General features: G+C 34.3%; 1 protein-coding gene and 1 long non-coding RNA gene across 3 annotated transcripts in view; one reads left to right on the forward strand and one right to left on the reverse strand.

Annotated features, from left to right (window-relative positions):
- Positions 1–18895, reverse strand: part of LOC138310114 (dipeptidyl peptidase 4-like) — a 393025-nt gene that overhangs the window by 84662 nt on the left and 289468 nt on the right. The gene's annotated exons all lie outside the window — the stretch shown is intronic.
- On the forward strand, positions 16450–17962 carry LOC138310954 (uncharacterized). 2 transcript variants are annotated; one of them, XR_011206500.1, is made up of 2 exons: positions 16450–16958; positions 17721–17962. It is a non-coding gene; the product is annotated as an uncharacterized lncRNA (long non-coding RNA). The 2 variants fall into 2 exon arrangements; XR_011206499.1 differs by having other exon boundaries at positions 16450–16954.

The following is an 18895-nucleotide window of genomic DNA, read 5'->3' on the forward strand; positions in this document are numbered from 1 at the left end:
CTAAGAAAAATAGTTTTTACTGGGAAAATGCGGACTTGAACTATCCATTGATGAGACATAACCAGAACGTGGTTTACCGTACGCAGTTAATTCACAATGCAGTTAATTTGCTTTTATAATTTCTGATAAAAGTCCTTATTTATAAATTAAATTGTATGATAATATATATGGATACATTTTACTTTATAAGTATCTATTCAAATAAACATTACAGGACGAATGATTTCCACTAATTAAAGGCAATTTTTATGTTGCAATAAATATTATGTTTCTGATCGCAATACATATTTCTATCTGTCAAAGTCCATATAGACTGCAGGATAAATACATATTTTCTCATCTCTGTGGCACATTATCTAGTCATTTCTGTTGTCTGGATGTAATGGACATTTTACCTGGACACGATGTCCACCTGTAGTGGACACCGTGTTCACACGTAGTGCACTCCGTGTCTACCTGTAGTCTAAATCTTGTGCACTCCGTGTCTACCTGTAGTCTAAACCTCGTGCACTCCGTGTCTACCTGTAGTCTAAACGTAGTGCACTCCGTGTCCACTCGTAGTTCACACCGTGTGCACACAATGTGTAACCTTTAGTCTACTACCAACTGTACGGTTCATAAGCGTCTCGCGTGTGTTTATAGTGTAACGAAGAGACTAAAGCTTCCGACACGAAATTTAATTTAGATTCCTTCTGACTCACTTATGAGAAAAAATCCGCGTTCATGGTGCACGGCTATTTATTGCAACGTCTACATTGTCGGAGGGTTTGGGAATCGACAAAACTATTCCGATGCGACGGTGAAATTAACAGATTCGGGCGATAGAATTAAGAGTTTTCTGCGTTTATATTCAGTGTTTCTGCGTTTATATTCAATGTTTCCTGCGCGCTAATATTAACACAATTCGTCGTCTTAATCGAGCGGAGCGGCGCGGCGGTGGACTGCGCGCCGAGCCGTGACGGCCGAGCACAACGGCTTAACACAGGTAACTTTACCTGTGAAAACAGGACTTACATGTACGTACATGTGGCCGATTGTACCTGTAAAATAATTATGTTTTAACAATTCTCTTTTTCCCCTTTAAAAATACTTATATCCTCATTATCCTATTCTACTTATCTTTTGTTGTTTTCTTCTTTCCCGCGTTCTCGTCATTTGAGCTATGCATTTTGCAAACCTTTTTTCGGAAGAGTTTCGGAGTAAAGGGGGGGGGGGGGGGGGGGGGGGGGGGGGCGGAGTGGCGGGGGGGGGGGGTGGATCAATATGAAGTAACTTGTCTAGGTTTATGTGTAAAATATGTGTATTAGTTACACGGGGGAATTATACTATGACATACATATTATTGTGTAATATGATTAATGTGCAAACGTACATGTATGTTTATTCTTCACACATATTTTTGTGAATTGTTGAGGTTATTGAAAATAAGGATTTTTTCATTAAGATCATCATTTTTTTCCATAATCTTTCTTTAAAAATATTTTTGATAATCTGGTCCAGTCTAAAATATCTTCCTCAATGAAAACAAATGATTAATAGTTTTTTTATAAAAGTTTTATGAACAGGCGCCTTCAAGATCAGTTCACACAAAAATGGTTCTCAATGTGGAAAATTCCTCAGGGGAGAGGGCAAACTTATCTAATATAAAAAAAAAAATTTGGATTTGAAAAGTTATTATAAAATTTATCGGAAATGTATATATAACTAAATCCGTACATCCAATTTAAAAATTTCCAATTGAGACTGGAAGATGGTGTAATGTTGATAAACGTGAAAGAATATGCGCATTTATGCCATGAAAATATCGGGGATGAATTATCACTACTTTTGTATGTAAACACGAAGAAATAAAAAAATATACGTGTTAAATATATCCCCACATCATTATTATAGAAAAATCCCAGTCTACATAAAATGGGTGGAGGGCCTTATAGTATTTGTAATATCCCATTATTGAAGAAGGTGTCTCTATTCAATTAGAAAAATGATGGTATTTTGTAGTGTGAATAAAAGCTATGATAGTATACGTATAAGTAATAATTTCCAATTAATTGTCCATATTTTAGTAATTGGTAATATATATATTGTCCATCCAGCCACGAGCCGTAAACATGTAACATGTATTTTAAGTAAATCCATGTAACACATTTAAAAATGTTTCTATAATGGAGATTTGTTATTTACAGCCGGCTTTTGAAAAGGATATTTGCTGTTGCCTTTAATAGTAAAAATGCTGATTAACTTGTTATTCGTAATGATTCTGTCTTTTCAGGTTTGCGGAATATGATTTGAGATAATATTCATTAAAACGGTGCTGAAAATCATATTCTGGTAGTCTTTTGAATGTACTTTGGTTGCATGGTTATATCCAGTAGTAGTTTATTTCTGCTTTATATGCAATGTTTTCATCCGTTTAAAAAATTTTTATTTTCCAATGTTTCTTCTTGCTGCGTTTATATTAACACATTTCGTCGCTTACATCGAGCGTGGTGGGCGCGCCGAGCCGTGACGCAAGTAAGCCTAGTACTATACATGTATACAGCATATATATACGTAGACGTTAGATCTACAATTGAGTTTTTCGTAGTAAATGGTTATTCTAGGCTTTATATGATGATAGATATTTTCAGTAGTTCAAAACATTCCATTTACACCACTTCAAAAATTCAAACAAGCAAATATTTTAACTTTAGATTAGATAATCAGGTCCAATTTGATAGCGATATCAATTAAAATGATGTTTCGGATCAGTCTGGACTGAGATTTAGAATAGCATATGATGTAAATTTCAGTGTGAATAAAAAAAGTATAATGTAACCCACTATCTTTTTACGAGTAAAATCCCAAAATTTAGCATGGATATATCTAGAATTCTTCCGTTGTTTTTTATTTCATTCAAACTTCTGCTATAATGATATGATGCAAACACTGCACCGTTTTTTGAGTAAAAATTAAATAGTTGGTCAGGGTGTTAACAGTTTATGTGATATTGAGTTACTAGTACCGAACGTAATACCCGAAAATTAATATAGTATATCTATATTGTTGCCTATGAAACTTTATCCATAACGTTTACTAAAAAGCAGAAATACATCAATGGTATTTCTGATATATGTTCCTATATTACAGTTTTAAGTGTAGATTTAAATTCATTATTTCAAAATTATACTAAATCCTTAATAGTATATTCATTGTCGACCGTTTTTGTATAACATACCGAGATTTAATAGTATGATATATGAACATTTTATCGTATAATCCAAAAAGTAACCCACATACAGTGTTTCAAATGAAAATTGAAATTATTCGTATACAGGCATTAAAAATAGATATATATATCTTGTACCCTTTTTAAAAATATACTAAGTGATATTGTAAATAAGTATAGTTAGTGTGATAATGTTGTAACCCTTCTTGTATGACTATACATGTACATTAAGATTCGAAACGTGTGAAAAATACATGCTTAGAATTTTTACTAATAACTTAGAAATTTCTGGAGATTGCTATATGCCACGATTCCGTAATTACAGTCTAGACTGGAATTAATTTTTAAGGGTTAAACCTTTTAGTTGAAACTAGTTCTAAGAACCATTTTTGTTTCTGAATAAGTCACCTTCCATTTTTGTTTTACCTGCGTACGACATATATATATATGTGTATGTAATATGTATTCCTTAGGTATGATCAGGTATATTTTAATTTTCCATTTGCTTTTACATCTTTCATTCTAAAAATGGACTTGGTGAACAATAAAAAAAAACCTAGAGAGCATAGATGTACGGGGTTTCCATAATTCAAATCACAATCCAATTAACGGATGTCCTAAACCTGATTTACAGTAACGAACAATAGCAAATACCCGATAAGTCCAACCGAATAGCAAATTGCCCGCGGCCATGTAATTACAGGTGAGTTCGATGAATGGCGTTGTGTATTCAGGTTAAATAACATCCTGGTCAAGGTATTAACATAAACCATCAAACCAAAGGCATGGCTAATTATATATCTTATAATGTCGGTGTAATCTACTAGTATAGATCGATTAAAAATTAGATTAAAGCGACCGCACGGTCCTGATAAAAAATTAGTTTGTTTTGCTTAATATCTCAATATTTAGATCTTTTATAAATATCGAAAAGTAAATTCTTTCTACCACATGTTTGAAACGTTTTACGGTAATTGTAATAAATTGTATCTCGATTTATTCGGTTAGCAACACACAACACAATGGTTTGTAATGATAAATCATCGGTGTGTAGACGTATGTCAAGCATCATATCCTTGATGCTTTAATCAAGAATTTCTTCAATTGTTACGTAAAATTTCATTCTACAAGTCAACAAACTTTGCAATTCACAATGTATCAAAGATTACAGACTACAGGAAAATATTATTTAATTAAAGCGTATTCGTTGCTGAACTCCTCGACAAAAAATCGGAAACTTTTATTTCTGTGTGGATTTTCTTTCATAATATACACGAAGATACCTGCTATTAGAGCACAAATTAGAGTATTTGAAACATCGAATTTCACTCTTTTAGTTATTTATATTCGAGACAAAGTTATTGTAACGATTAAACATCACTCAAAAGTAATCATAAAAAAAATCTTTGAATCGGCTTTTCCTGTGACCGTCGATGTAAGTTGATAGCACATCAGTTTAAAGTACAGCAATAAGCCCACGGACCTATTGTGACGTCACACGGGTTTTAGGGCTAGAAAATATGCATAATCGGGCGGTCAGAAAATATTGACCTCCGATATCGGCGGTTTACAGGTTATTCCGGTCGCGCGCGGCACGGAGAGGTTCTACTACACGGTCTAATAAAGCCATTTCCAGCATAAACTGAAATTATCATTTTTGACTGCACAAATCCTTTAAATATATCATGGAATTATAAATGCTTATAAATCCTTGTATATATGTAATCGTGTTCCGTATTTTATTAACACTTTTTGAACTTGATTTAGGCCTAATAGTTATCGGACTAAACGCACACAATTTTATCATAATAAAAATGTAAATGTGTACAGATTACCGAGTACCCCGGATGTACTGTTACGTGAATCTCCTAAAAATTGCTGAGACTTGCAATATGGCGTGTGTGTCAATGATTACTTATATATAAAGTCAAGTGAATGTAATGATATATATGCCAATTCATAAATACTTGGTGTACTGAAACCACCCCCATTTTGTATCCCAACATCGTCAAAAAGTATCATCAAGGATTTATAAGTGAGAACTGTCCTCTTTACCCTACTAAACACCACGCGTTTAACGCTAGAACCAAGGACGTATATTAGATCTCACTTATAAATCCTTGGCTAGACGAACCGGGAAATCGAGTCCAACGAAACACCAATGTAAAGTTAATAAAATTTCACAACGTTTAGTACTTGCTTTAAGGACGGAAAGATTTAGAATGATATGTCTTAAATTTTTGTTAAAAAAATAAAACAACTCATGAAATGACGCTTCAGAAAGTAAGACGGTAACCCTCGCACCCACAAGCTACATCAAAGGCTGCGCCGGCGGATATTAAACAGGGAAAATCAGTCGTCGCCCAACGTCACGGTCAGTACACAAACGCAAAAGCTCCTACGTCGTACTTGCCCAAAACCCAGCGTGACTTATTCACCTCACATACGTCCTTGGTATCATCAAGGATGTATTTTAGACAAAAATCCTTAGTATCATATTATCATCTTATTATAAGCGACCGCGGTGTGAAAAAAAGTGCTCACAGAAATTAGACATACACTACATATGAAACTATATATACTATGGTCTCATTAAATTATTAGGTAGCTGTATGACTGTGTTTCTGGTGTTAAAAAATCATACACATATGATCGCATTGAAAAAGTGTATACAACTATCGTCGGCCATTTTTTCTCACTTCGAGCTCCCCAAAATGCATACGCATCCCCTTCGTAACCCCGCAGGGTACCGCTAGCTAGCTCCTACCCGTGGTGTCAGGATGGCCCAATAGGGCAAGCAATATAGCTAAATTTGTCCACGGCGTCCGTTATCTGTGGAGTTAATTAGTCGGATGACACGTGTGCGGTACACAGTACACCTGAGAGGTGTATCTATGGCGACAACATATAAGTAAATGTACAGGTAATATAATTCACCTGACAGAGAGAGAAGAACATATACTGGCAATAAGTTTTTTTTTTTTGTAAAGTTCATTCTTTGTAAACCCCCATTAAAGTGTACTGGTTTAAAAAGGGTTCTTCCCGAACTTCACTGACAATCTAGTCTCTGTCTTTCGTTGATTAGCATTTTGAGTATATAATTTTTAACAAATGTATAGCACAGTGATCGTTCATATGATATTTTATGTTTATCATAGTGACGTTGTGTATCGATTACGTCACGCACTAAATATTAGCCTTGAAAAAAATTGCTAGCCGTTGGTCGGTTTGTGTTGACACAATATATATTCCATGTTAATGTGTATTTTATGGTGTAATAAATAACATGCCAGCTATGATAACTCCCAGTAACTGGGTTTCGAAAGGTGTGCTCTTAAACTGAAAATTGTATGAAAATTCTGTTATTATGTGACCTTCTTATTAGTGCTTTATTCGATTCGTGCCATGACGGTTCATCAGGATATTTATTCAAACCAATATTATTTTCACTTTTGTGTCTCATTTTTAGAAATAAGATATGATGATTAATACAGACACCGGTATATCCCGATGTCATTTCCTATAACGAGTTGTACATAGATCTAACAAATATCCCCAGCTAACCAGTTGCTTTTTAAAGACGTTTTTAATATTGTCCAGTGATAGTAATATTAGGAAAAAAAACCCTTTTAAAGATATTTTTAGGTGTAACGACGTCACGAGTATAAAAATGCATACTGAATCAGAAAACGTATAAAAAATTAATGTATGTCGTTAAGTTTCAGATTCAATAAGTTAATCGACAAAGAAATAATAATTTTAAAAAATTCGTTTTTGAAACCTCACTACCATTATGTGTAAACTGGAATATGAAGAAATATACACGTTTTATCATTTAACCAATCGATGAATACAGCTCCCTATACTACTCTCCTTATGGTCGTATCCAGAGTACCTCTCTTTGACGACACAAAAGAAATCATACATGACCAAGCTAAGTTCGCTTCGTTGTAATAACATAGGCCTGGGCATGGCCTCGTAATTAGGGTAGTAGTAAAAACCTTTACCATAACACTGACTAATTAGCAAAGACAGTATATCACCATTGTTTATTTAAGTCAAACATGTAATTATGTAATATCAAATAAAAAAAAAAAACAATTGTGAGAAAGAGTGATCTTTTTAATGACCAATTAAACTTCTTAATTGCCGGAATCTTGTTTTGATTTTATAGTCTTTGTCATTCCGACAAAAAATATCAGTGGCCAAGGCTATAAATACTCCCTCACACAATCCTTATAGTATCATACAACATGAATACCTTTCAAGAAGCAACCTACCGATACCTGTCCAGCGACACCAAGAAGACCTGCATCCTCGGTCACAGCTTTATCAGACGCCTCATCGCCCGATGGAGAAAAGAAGAAATACCACTACCCAATTGGTCATTCCATGCCTTCGGACGAGGTGGTTTGAAGCTTCGACAGCTGAGAGACATCGTACTAGCCGAAGATTTTTCCATCTATCACTCCGTCTTTGTACAGATAGGCGAAAATGACATCGCTGACCAGTCAACGGCCCGTACAATTGGACTTCTTCAAGAAATCCATCAACTGTTTATCGCCCAGGGTGTAGAAGTGGTGATGTTCGGCGAGCTTTTTCCGAGACACGATCGCAAATTCAACAAGACCGCATCACTTATCAACAGAATGATGAAGAAACAACACCCTGACATCATTTGGCCAACACGACAGAGACTTGTTGAAGACAACCTCAATCCGAGCTAAAGATGGTACACACCTGAAACCGTCGGCGGAAGTTGCTTTCTCCAACAGCATTGACCGGGCCATCAGACACATGAGGGCTTGATCTTATAATCAGCCAATCCTTTATAAAAAAAAGCCATTTTCATGGCTACCCAAATATCACAAAAAGACCCACGAACACTCGAAAATACGCATTTATATATTACGAATTATATATCTTTAGCATGAATAAAAACAACTGAAAATTGACACGTGTATACTATTTATAATTTTATTATAAATAATTGACGAATACTTCTTAAAACTAAACATGTATTTAATCAGAAACATATATGTATAATTGTTTCTGACAATATGAATTAAATTTTATCGTATTAGTTCACCAGTTAAGTTTGGCCTCTATACTGGCATTACGTGCAACAAAGTACATCAAATAATTACCAGAATATGATATCGGTCGTTTAATGTATATCAAATCAATTCAGCAAACCTGAAAAGCAGATCATTATGTATAACACTTAATCAGCATTTTAGCAATTAAAGGCAACAGCAAAACGTCTGTAAATAACAAATATTTATTCATTTTATGGAAAACGATCTTATTTTAATATCGTCAACAATTCAAATTTGTGAGAAGAATATACATACATGTAATTGCACATAATCAAACACATAATTTGTTTGTCATAGTTAATCTCCGTGTACATTTGTTACCGCTCATATCGGAACTCTTCCGAAAAAAAAGATGCAAAATGCATAGCTCAAATGACGAGACGCGGGAAAGAAAACAACAAAATATACATGTAGGAGAATAGGATAATTAGGGTATATGCATTTTTAAAGGGGAAAAGAGAATTGTAAACATAATTATTTTTCAGGTACAATCGGCTGGCGGCTGTACGTACTGTAAGTCTCGTTTCACAAGGTAAAGTTTACCCGTGTAAGCCGTGTGCTCGGCCGTCACGGCTCGGGCGCGCCCGCTCGATGTAAGCGACGAAATGTGTTAATATTAGCGCAGAAACATTGAATATAAACGCAGAAACATTGAATATAAACGCAGAGAAACATTGAATATAAACGCAGAAATAAATAAATACTGGAATTACGTGCCACAAAGTACATCAAATATTACCAGAATATGATATCGGTCGTTTAATGTATATCAAATCAATTCAGCAAACCTGAAAAGCAGATCATTATGTATAACACTTAATCAGCATTTTACAATTAAAGGCAACAGCAAAATATCTTTCAAAACGTCTGTAAATAACAAATATTTATTTATTTTATGGAAAACGATCTTATTTTAATATCGTCAACAATTCAAATTTGTGAGAAGAATATACATACATGTAATTGCACATAATCAAACACATAATTTGTTTGTCATAGTTAATCCCCGTGTATATACACATATTTTACACATAACCTAGACAGTTATTCATTTGTTACCGCTCGTATCGGAACTCTTCCGAAAAAAGGTGCAAAATGCATAGCTCAAATGACGAGACGCGGGAAAGAAAACAACAAAAGATAGGAGAATAGGATAATGAGGATATATGTATTTTTAAAGGGGAAAAGAGAATTGTAAACATAATTATTTTACAGGTACAATCGGCTGGCGGCTGTACGTACTGTAAGTCTCGTTTCACAAGGTAAAGTTTACCTGTGTAAGCCGTGTGCTCGGCCGTCACGGCTCGGCGCGCCCGCTCGATGTAAGCGACGAAATGTGTTAATATTAGCGCAGAAACATTGAATATAAACGCAGAAACACTGAATATAAACGCAGAAACTCTTAATTCTATCGCCGAATCTGTTAATTTCACCGTCGCATCGGAAAAGTTTGGCGATTCCCAACCCTCCGACAATGTAGCAATAAATAGCCGTGCACGTAACGAAGTTGGGTAATTGTGACTGATACCCTCTGTTATTCGGCCGTCAGCCGTCACGACCCACGGCGGACAGAAAAATACTTAATTTTACGGCAGAAATACTTAATTTTATTAATCGAATTGGAATTCTGAGGAAAAGTCTTAATATAAAGGGTTAATACTGAATAAAAAAGCACATATGCTAATCCTGCCGAAACTTGTTAAAAAATTAAGTATTCTGCCGTTATTCTAACAAGTTTCGGCAAGATTAACACATTTTGGGTTACCAGCATCACATTCACTGGCAGCTAATTGTGTTAGTGTTGGATGGTGGGGGTTTATACCTGCACATGTAGTCATATCATTGCTTTTTTTTATAACCTTGACCATGTCTTGCTATTCTAAACCTTAATTTGATTACCTGGTAAATAATTAGACATTATTAAGGCATATTGTTTATCAAGTCTATAAAATGTGGGATATTTTAATGAATTATTGTCTAATACCTGACTAATAATTAGTTTGTTTATTAAGAATATATAATAATAATCTTAAGTGAACATAAATCATTATTTATTTTCATGATGTAAAAAAAAATTATACTCCCTTTGTCAGTGAGAATGATACAATTATAATTATTATTTATTTATTGCATTAAATAAATTGTCATCTCTCTTCTTTTGTTGTTCTGTATAATAATATTACACATTTTATTTTTTGTACATTTCTCTGGGTTTTTTGTTTTGTTTTTGTTTGTTTGTAAAAATCAGCTACTGTGTAAAAAAGCCAGTGCCAAGGATACAGAACAACTACATGCTCCTAATAACAACTTCTAAATTAACATTTAGAACAGCTAAGTGGCCTTGACATTTTAATAGCAACAGCATCCTGGAGTTGAGATGGAGAACGGGGAATGTAATTCAAGGGAGGGAACTCTGCTACTTCTACATAATAATTTTCATCATTTGTATTCAATCTCTATCCAGAGTTGGAGTTGTCTTTCTTCACATTCAATCAAATCTCTGAATGCACCTAGGTAGAAATGTTACAAATAATTTAGGAGATGTATAATAAAATGATAAGACAATAAAATTATTTTATCTTATACTTTGAAAAATATTCCTTAATTACACTTTGGATATCATATCATTCAGGAGTCTCTAGCGATATTATATGGTTAAAGATTATCATACATAATCTGTAATTGCCACATACCCATACAAAGGCATTTAAAACCACAATCATGTTGGTTTCTTATAAACCCTTCATAGAAGTATACATTATACATTTATCTATATCAGCTTATAATAATTGATCATCATTGTATTTGTATTCTATGTAAAAAATTAATCAAATGTTTCTATTTAAGTCTTTAAAAAAATATTTTCCAATATTGCAATGTCACTATGAGAAACGGTTAATTATTTGCCTCGGAAGACACATTTAGACTCTTCTAAATCAAAGACATAATGAAATTTCAGGTGTGAATGAGTTAAGAAAAGAGTAAAAATATAGTTTTCATGCAATATAAACTCGACTGGTGTATTAAGCGATCGACTAGACTAACCAGCAGTCTCTAGAATATCAAAATAACTACTTAAATTTTACTTTGTACATTTAATATGTGTCTTGACAATATATCTGCTCTCGAGTTTTGAATTATGGGGAGATAATCTAGTATAAGAACTCTTCTCATCAAACTTGTGAAGTGTTGGAATTAACTAACACACAAATTTGGGGAGTTGCTTCCCCTGAGTCATAGACAAGTATGCAGAAGAATGGAGCATCATCACCGAAGATTCCATTTATATGTTTCGGACGGTTTCGGTAAATTTTCAAACTGTGAGCGGCTATATGCTAAATTTCAAACTGTGAGCGGCTATATGCTAAATATACCAAAATAAGTCAATACATGTATCATCTTCGTAATCCTTATGAATTCAAAAGTAATTTAATTTATATGCCTTGGTCACTCAACAATAAAATATCGTATAAAATACCGAAATCGTTCACATCAATTTTAATACATGTATTATGAAAAAGAATCATTTAATTGGAATTTATGAATTTAGAATTGGCAAAACCTACAAAGCAAATAAATTTCAATTTTCAGGTTTTTCTAGGTTTATGACATTGATAGATGCTTTTTAGTAGAAAAGCCAAAATGAATTAGACATAATTCAAATATATATCATAAATTTAAAACCCTCTAGGAATTTTATTTCTGAAACATGGTTCTGATTTAGAGAGAAAGCAGGCTAGCTGTAAATCTAGCTGATTTGAAGATACATAATAATGTATTGATTTAAGTTGTCATATTTTGCTGACGTTGATCACTGATCACCCGTTGGGATCTAACATGGCAACATAAACATCAATGAAAATTTTGACTATAATTCAAATAAATGCAGCAATTGGACTGAGTCGTTCACTGATGACCCGGTAACTCAGTCGGTGAGAGCATTCTGCTACATAGCTAGCGTTAAGAGTTCCTGGGTTTGAATCCCCGTCTTTTTTTCTCCTCTCCAAGCTATTAAATAATTATCTACTTAAGATATCCGAATTCTGACAGCTTCTAAATTTTGAGATAGAAATCATATTAAATTGATGATGAAAATTCTGAATAAACCAGTAGAACTTTAACTTGTTGAATCAAATGAAATAACCCTCGGAAAGTGTTTTATTTAGTGCTTTCATCATTAGATTTACATCAACAGGTTTCATTTAGCTCATATTAGATACATTTCTAAGTTTGATTGGTTAACAGTCAAGGTCATTTTAAGGACATGCCAGGTTAAGGAGAACAGAGACAACTGTTCCAAACCCAGAGTACCCAGATAAAAAAAACCAATCAGTGGTCAGTACTTGGCAATTGCAAAACATGGGATTTAAATTTGCAACCCAGAGTTAGAGAGCTGATGTGGTATCATTGATGTAGGGACATCTAAAACACTCAACTAGCGCAGCACCTTGGCTAATTAGAAGAAACTGTTTCAATGAAAAGGTCGAAGTTCTTCAATTTCAACACTGAGATGGATAAAAGAAATCATAAGAGAGACTCTATTCAAATACCATGTTAAGGTAGTGTACTAGAATGTACTTAACCCATAATGCTCTGCTGAGGGGTCACTATTGACTCATTAATTTTGTAAAAGCAATCAACAACGTCATCACAGATTTTCTTCATCAAATTTCAAATTTCAGCTAGGCCATCAAAGCAGATGATTACGTAAATATGTGATGTTTTTGTGATATCTAGATTAGACTATACCTGGTAATGATACAAAATGCTTAACGAAAATGATATGATTTTGTTGGTCTATATCTGGTAATGCAACATTTTAATGCTCAGCGATCAACTGTTGCATTGTCAAGTGGCTTGAACTGTTGTAATGGTACACACCTAACATTGCCCCAGGCTAGATTAGATCACGAGTCTAACTGGAGACTTTAACACACTGTGAGGTTCCTCGACTTGTAAAAATCAATATAGATACAAATGATAGCTGTACATCACGTAATCAGACGATTATTACAGGTACAAACTACAGGTAAATAGTACCTGGAGATGACGAGTTTTGTAGCTCAGGTAAGATGAGACACAACGGAGGAGACTGAAATCAATAGAATAGGACAGAGCAAATGAATCAAAATGTTGAATGATGTCTACAAGCACCATAGTGACCCGGACAGAAATCATCGGCAGACGATGTTTAAAAGGAATTGATTTGTTTGAGCTGAATTGTTGACATTTTTATGTCCTGATGGTACTCTGTCACCTGTAATAAATCTATATTGACACTGCATGTTTTATTGTGATTCTATAATCTTAAACCAATGAAATCCGGCAGATCTCTCATGAAATATTTCCCTGATCTTTTTTAATATTCTGGCTTTGCATATATTAGAGTCACCTCCCTTGCATGTATTGATTGAGTGTGATCGATTCTGTGAGCGAAATTCATATTGTTGTCTGAAAAGTATGACATTATGCTCACAAACACATGACATCGTAACCGTAACCATCCTTCAAGGGCAGATAACTCTGTAATATTCAAACACAAAATAATCGTCTACCAATTCTTGTGCAGGCCGTTTATCCGTAATTATTAAACATACTGTTAAACACCGAGTTGTCTCCCCCTTGACGTACCCGACAAATAACTACATGTATAAGATATGGTGACAGCATCATCGGTAAACCATGGTTTCTGCACTATATTACGCTTCACTTATGATAAGTGTAAAATAGCAAAGTGCAATCAACCATGTACGTGTCTTCACATTCCCTCCCAAAGTGCAACGTGGTCCCCACATTTAACCTCTGTAAATGGCCCATGGAAATTTCTAGATTCATGAAAAACATATTTCAGTCGCATACTAAATTCTTTAATACATATTGTAAGATTTCTTTTGCATTATTTTCCTGTAAATCACTGTCAGTTCTGACACATTATAATTTGATCATTCAATATTAAACCAAACAGTAATGGATTAATTTCCAGATGTAACAGGAGAGGAGAAAATGTAGTGGCCAGACCGGGATTTGAACCTGGGACCCTCAGAACACTAGCCGTTTGCTCCATCGACTGAGCTACCTGGTCACCGATGATCGACCCAGTACAATCCCGCTACACTCCTCCCTCCATTCTCGAAGTCTTCACTCTCAAAGACGTACATTGTATGAGATCCTTGCAAACACCACTACCATGGGTTATTTAGTTGGGCGCCTATTCTGTAACAGGAGAGGAGAAAATGTAGCGACCAGACCGGGATTTGAACCCGGGACCCTCAAAACACTAGCCGTGTGCTCCATCGACTGAGCTACCTGGTCACCGATGATCAACCTAGTCCAATCCAACTACACTGATAAAGGAGGTGCAGTGTATTAAACAACCATCATGGTGTAATATTTTGTGACCCTAGGTAAACAGACGGCCAGTTCATGGTGAGCTGTTGACAAAGGTGAATGTGGGGACTGCAATGAACTCTGGAGGGATTGATGTCTTCAAAGATGATTTTACAAATGACATCACTTTTACTAGAAAAGTCACTTAAATATGACATAGTGTGGTGTAGATGTGGTTTAACACTCCTTCGCTCTGTAAAGGTGCATTTTACCATAACACATATTCACCTTGGCCATTTAACTGGCTTCTGATCACTTTACACTGTCTAGACAAGAATTTGGACAAAAAACCTTTTGTAAAACATAAACATGTTTATATCTACATGGGATGTGACAAGTGAGGACAACGGGGTGATGACAAGACATGATATCAATACTATAGGATACAATGGTTGTTGTTCACATAACGGTATTAAAATTTGCTACTATGATAAATTAAATTTACTTCCGTCGTCTGTTGATTGTTATAAACAAAAATAAACTAATGTTCACAAGCTCATTTGGTTCTCTTTGATAATGTTTATTTCTATAATGGTTTGATTTTTCCTACAGTCAGGGCCATTTAAGGAGGTGTCAGGTTTATATGGTAGAGGAAAGTCAGAATACACAGAGAATACCACCGACCAGTGGCTGAGGTTCCTGGCAACTGTCCCACATAGGATTAACACTTGTTACCTAGTGGTATATGACTGGTGGTAATATGTCGGGACAAGGGAGATAACTAATTGTTTGGTCACCAGGGAAACATTGAATCTGTGGGTTGCTAAGGATCGAGACATTGAATTAATTATCTAAAGAACTTTAACTAAATCATTCTATCTAAATCGTCCAGTATTCAAGGGAGACAATTCATCTTTCTATCATTGTCCTCTATTATCTATTACTTATTAAGACTATCTGAAATTTATAAGGTCTTATGTTGAAGAGGAGCAACTAATACGTGGTTTCAAAAAGAGATTACAAGGGAGATAATTCATCTTTCTATCATTGTCCTCAATTAAAATCAGTTTATGTAAATTGTTTGGTATTCAAGGGAGACAATTCATCTTTCTATCATTGTCCTAAATAAAAATTAGTCTATGTAAATTGTTTGGTATTCAAGGGAGACTACTCATCTTTCTATCACTATCCTCAATAAAATCCAGTCTATCTTAATTGTCTGGTATTCAAGGGAGATAATTCATCTTTCTATCATTGTCCTAAATTAAAATCAGTCTACGTAAATTGTCTGGTATCCAAGGGAGACAATAAATCTTTCCATCATATATATATATTTATATATATATAAGACTGTATGAAATCTAAAAGGTCTTATGTTGAAAACGAGCAACTAATAACTGGTTTCCAAAAGAGATTACAAGGGAGACAATTACATTCTTTAAGAAATCACAATTTTTTTGTCTGGTCTGAGGTTTTTTAAGATTTATCTGGTTTTACAGACAATTACTGATTTTCTGTCTGATCTGTTGAGGAAGGAAACAATAGAGTGTGTTGCTTTCAAAACATACATCTAATTTTCTGTCTGGACTTCTAGGGGAGATAATTGATTGTCTGACCTACAATGAAGAAATCAGACTCTCTGTCTCATTGCCCAGAGGATCAATTCATCAGGTGACATATAGACTTCAAGGGAGACTACTGATAGTATTTCTCTTTCAGGGAGAAAGAAAATGTCTGGTTATATTTCTATTGCTTCATTTTTCATGTCTGGTTTTCAAGAGAGAAATCACTAAATTATTAATTAAAGGGAGATAACTTTCAGAACTCTCAGGTATAGTTAAAGCGAATAGTCGGGCAAGTGACTGTAAAATCGGTAAAAATGGTATTAATATATCCGGTATAATTTCTTATGAATTAGAAAAATAAAACTTTCCGTCAAAATCGCTGTACATGCGAAGAAAATAATAATATCTATGGGAATCCTAAAAGTCCTCCCGGACGGCTAAGAGTGCAGTTCAATCTTAACGCATGCGCAACACCCACCACTCTCCGTAGTAAACAAAACATGGCTACCGTAGTTTTGAACCAAAATGTTTCCGCCAAAACAACCAACTGACTCACCTAAAATGCGAAAGGAAAGGCAATGGAGCAGCGACAATCCCAACAACTGACTCGGTAAACATTACGACGCATGGAGAGTGTTAATACAACTTGTTATAGTGAAGAGAACAGTTCAAACGAGCACGCGGCTCCGGACCGCTACTGTACGTACCTAACAGTTAGGCCTACTACGTACCCGGTACTCCCTGCTCAGCTGATTGTGAGTGAGTCTTCGTATTTTGATCATTATGTAAATAGTCCCTAGCAGTATTTTTTCATAAATGAGTGGTCACATATGGTCACATGTTTCATACCTGTTCCCCAATCGCGTAAAACGTAACCTTGGGGTAAATAGCGGTTCTTTAGTGGGGCCTCTTTAGGGGTAATGAATGCCCTGTATGCTACCGGTCAATTCATACAGTTCTGATGTATATATTTATAGATTTTTAATTTGTAAATTTTTGTTCTGTACATGTTCTGGTAGTGTTATACACATACATTGTATATAGGATTTACATTGTAGGTTAATGGGTAAAATTGTATTGTATATGTTCTGATATACACATATACATATGTACATGTAGGTTTTAGCTTGTTCTTTAGATATATATATTTGGAGGACACATACAATATTATTTCTGGTCATAATAATAAATAGTGTTTGTATATTTATTACAACTGTACCTGGTTCATGTGTATATGACAAACTTTACAGAGTTGAAATGTACTGCAGCCATGTATCATTTATAATTATTCTGAATTTTTGTTGGAACTATAGATAATGAATTTTGTATCTTTTTTGAAACAATATTTGATTCTATCAAATGCAGCAGTGACACATTCACAACTTATAAAATGTTTTTCTCTAAAATAAAAAAAACCTGTAGAATGAACCTACATTTATTCATTTATATATATTTAAAATTGATCATTTCAATTTTTGTCATATTCAACAGATATAAAAAATTGCTGGTTCTTTTTTTCAGGCACAATGCATGCATAGTGACATGAATACAGAAAGTTCATCCCTTGGACCTGTATACAAGTGTATGTATACATATACATACAATTAGCATCAAATGAAGACTGAAGAATGTTGATTTGAGTGCTCTTGAAAGTAAACTTTTCCAATATGGACCTAGAAGATCATGAACAGAACATTTAAACAGTATTAATTTATTAAATGTTCCTTTCAACTGTAATCATTAAATAAAATTATGATGCAATACTTTTTCATTGTTTAACTTTGTAGAAATATTTGTTTATATTAGTCCTCTAGATCCAGTGATTATAATTCTTGCATCCATATGCCTGCCCATTTGTTTGTCAGGGCTTGTGAGATAGCTTTTCAATTACTTTTAAAATATAAGGATTTTTTTTTACATATAGCAATATAGATAACATTGTCTTAGGATTTCTAAATTCTACTTTACAAGAGAGTAGACTCAACATATAAATTAAACCATAAAACTAGCAAGTTATCTGAAATATTAAAAATCTTTTTGTCTGAACCAAATTTCACATTTATTGTCTATGTGTAACTTGTACATAGACCATTTATGTATTAATACTGTAGTAACAGTGATTACAAACACATAGACTAAAATGTAGTATGTAGTACTATGTACATCTGTCTTTGATTTGAGTTCTAAACAAAAAAGTGGTACCTATTGGGAAGTTGTGACTTGGGCGGAGGGTGAAATACAGAAGAAATAGATACACATTTGGAAAAAAAGAAAGATATACAGTACCATATGGATTCAAAGTTGCTCCCAAAATCAATGAGAGACTAAATAACCAAAAAAATGCCATGTAAACCCCGACAAATATGCAATGACCAGATCAATGATAAAGCACCCTTCCACTTCCAGTTATCTGTATTTCTTCTATTTCTTCTATATTTCAACCCCCCCACTCATGTTACAACTTCCCAACCTCATGATTCTTCATGTCTTTAGTAGCCCCCCACCCCCACCCCCCAACACAACACATACCTGATTGATTGTACATGTTATTCGTTTAAAATTTTATTAGATTTATGTTTTTCTTCAACTAAATGAGGCATGCTTTCGGATCAAGTCCAGGCACAAAACAGAAATTTCAGTCATCGAACAGAAAAGGATTTAAATTTAATACATTTATTTCTTAACTTAATTTGGAA

Source organism: Argopecten irradians, chromosome 16 (genome assembly GCF_041381155.1).
Source record: "Argopecten irradians isolate NY chromosome 16, Ai_NY, whole genome shotgun sequence".
Lineage (NCBI taxonomy): Eukaryota > Metazoa > Mollusca > Bivalvia > Pectinida > Pectinidae > Argopecten > Argopecten irradians.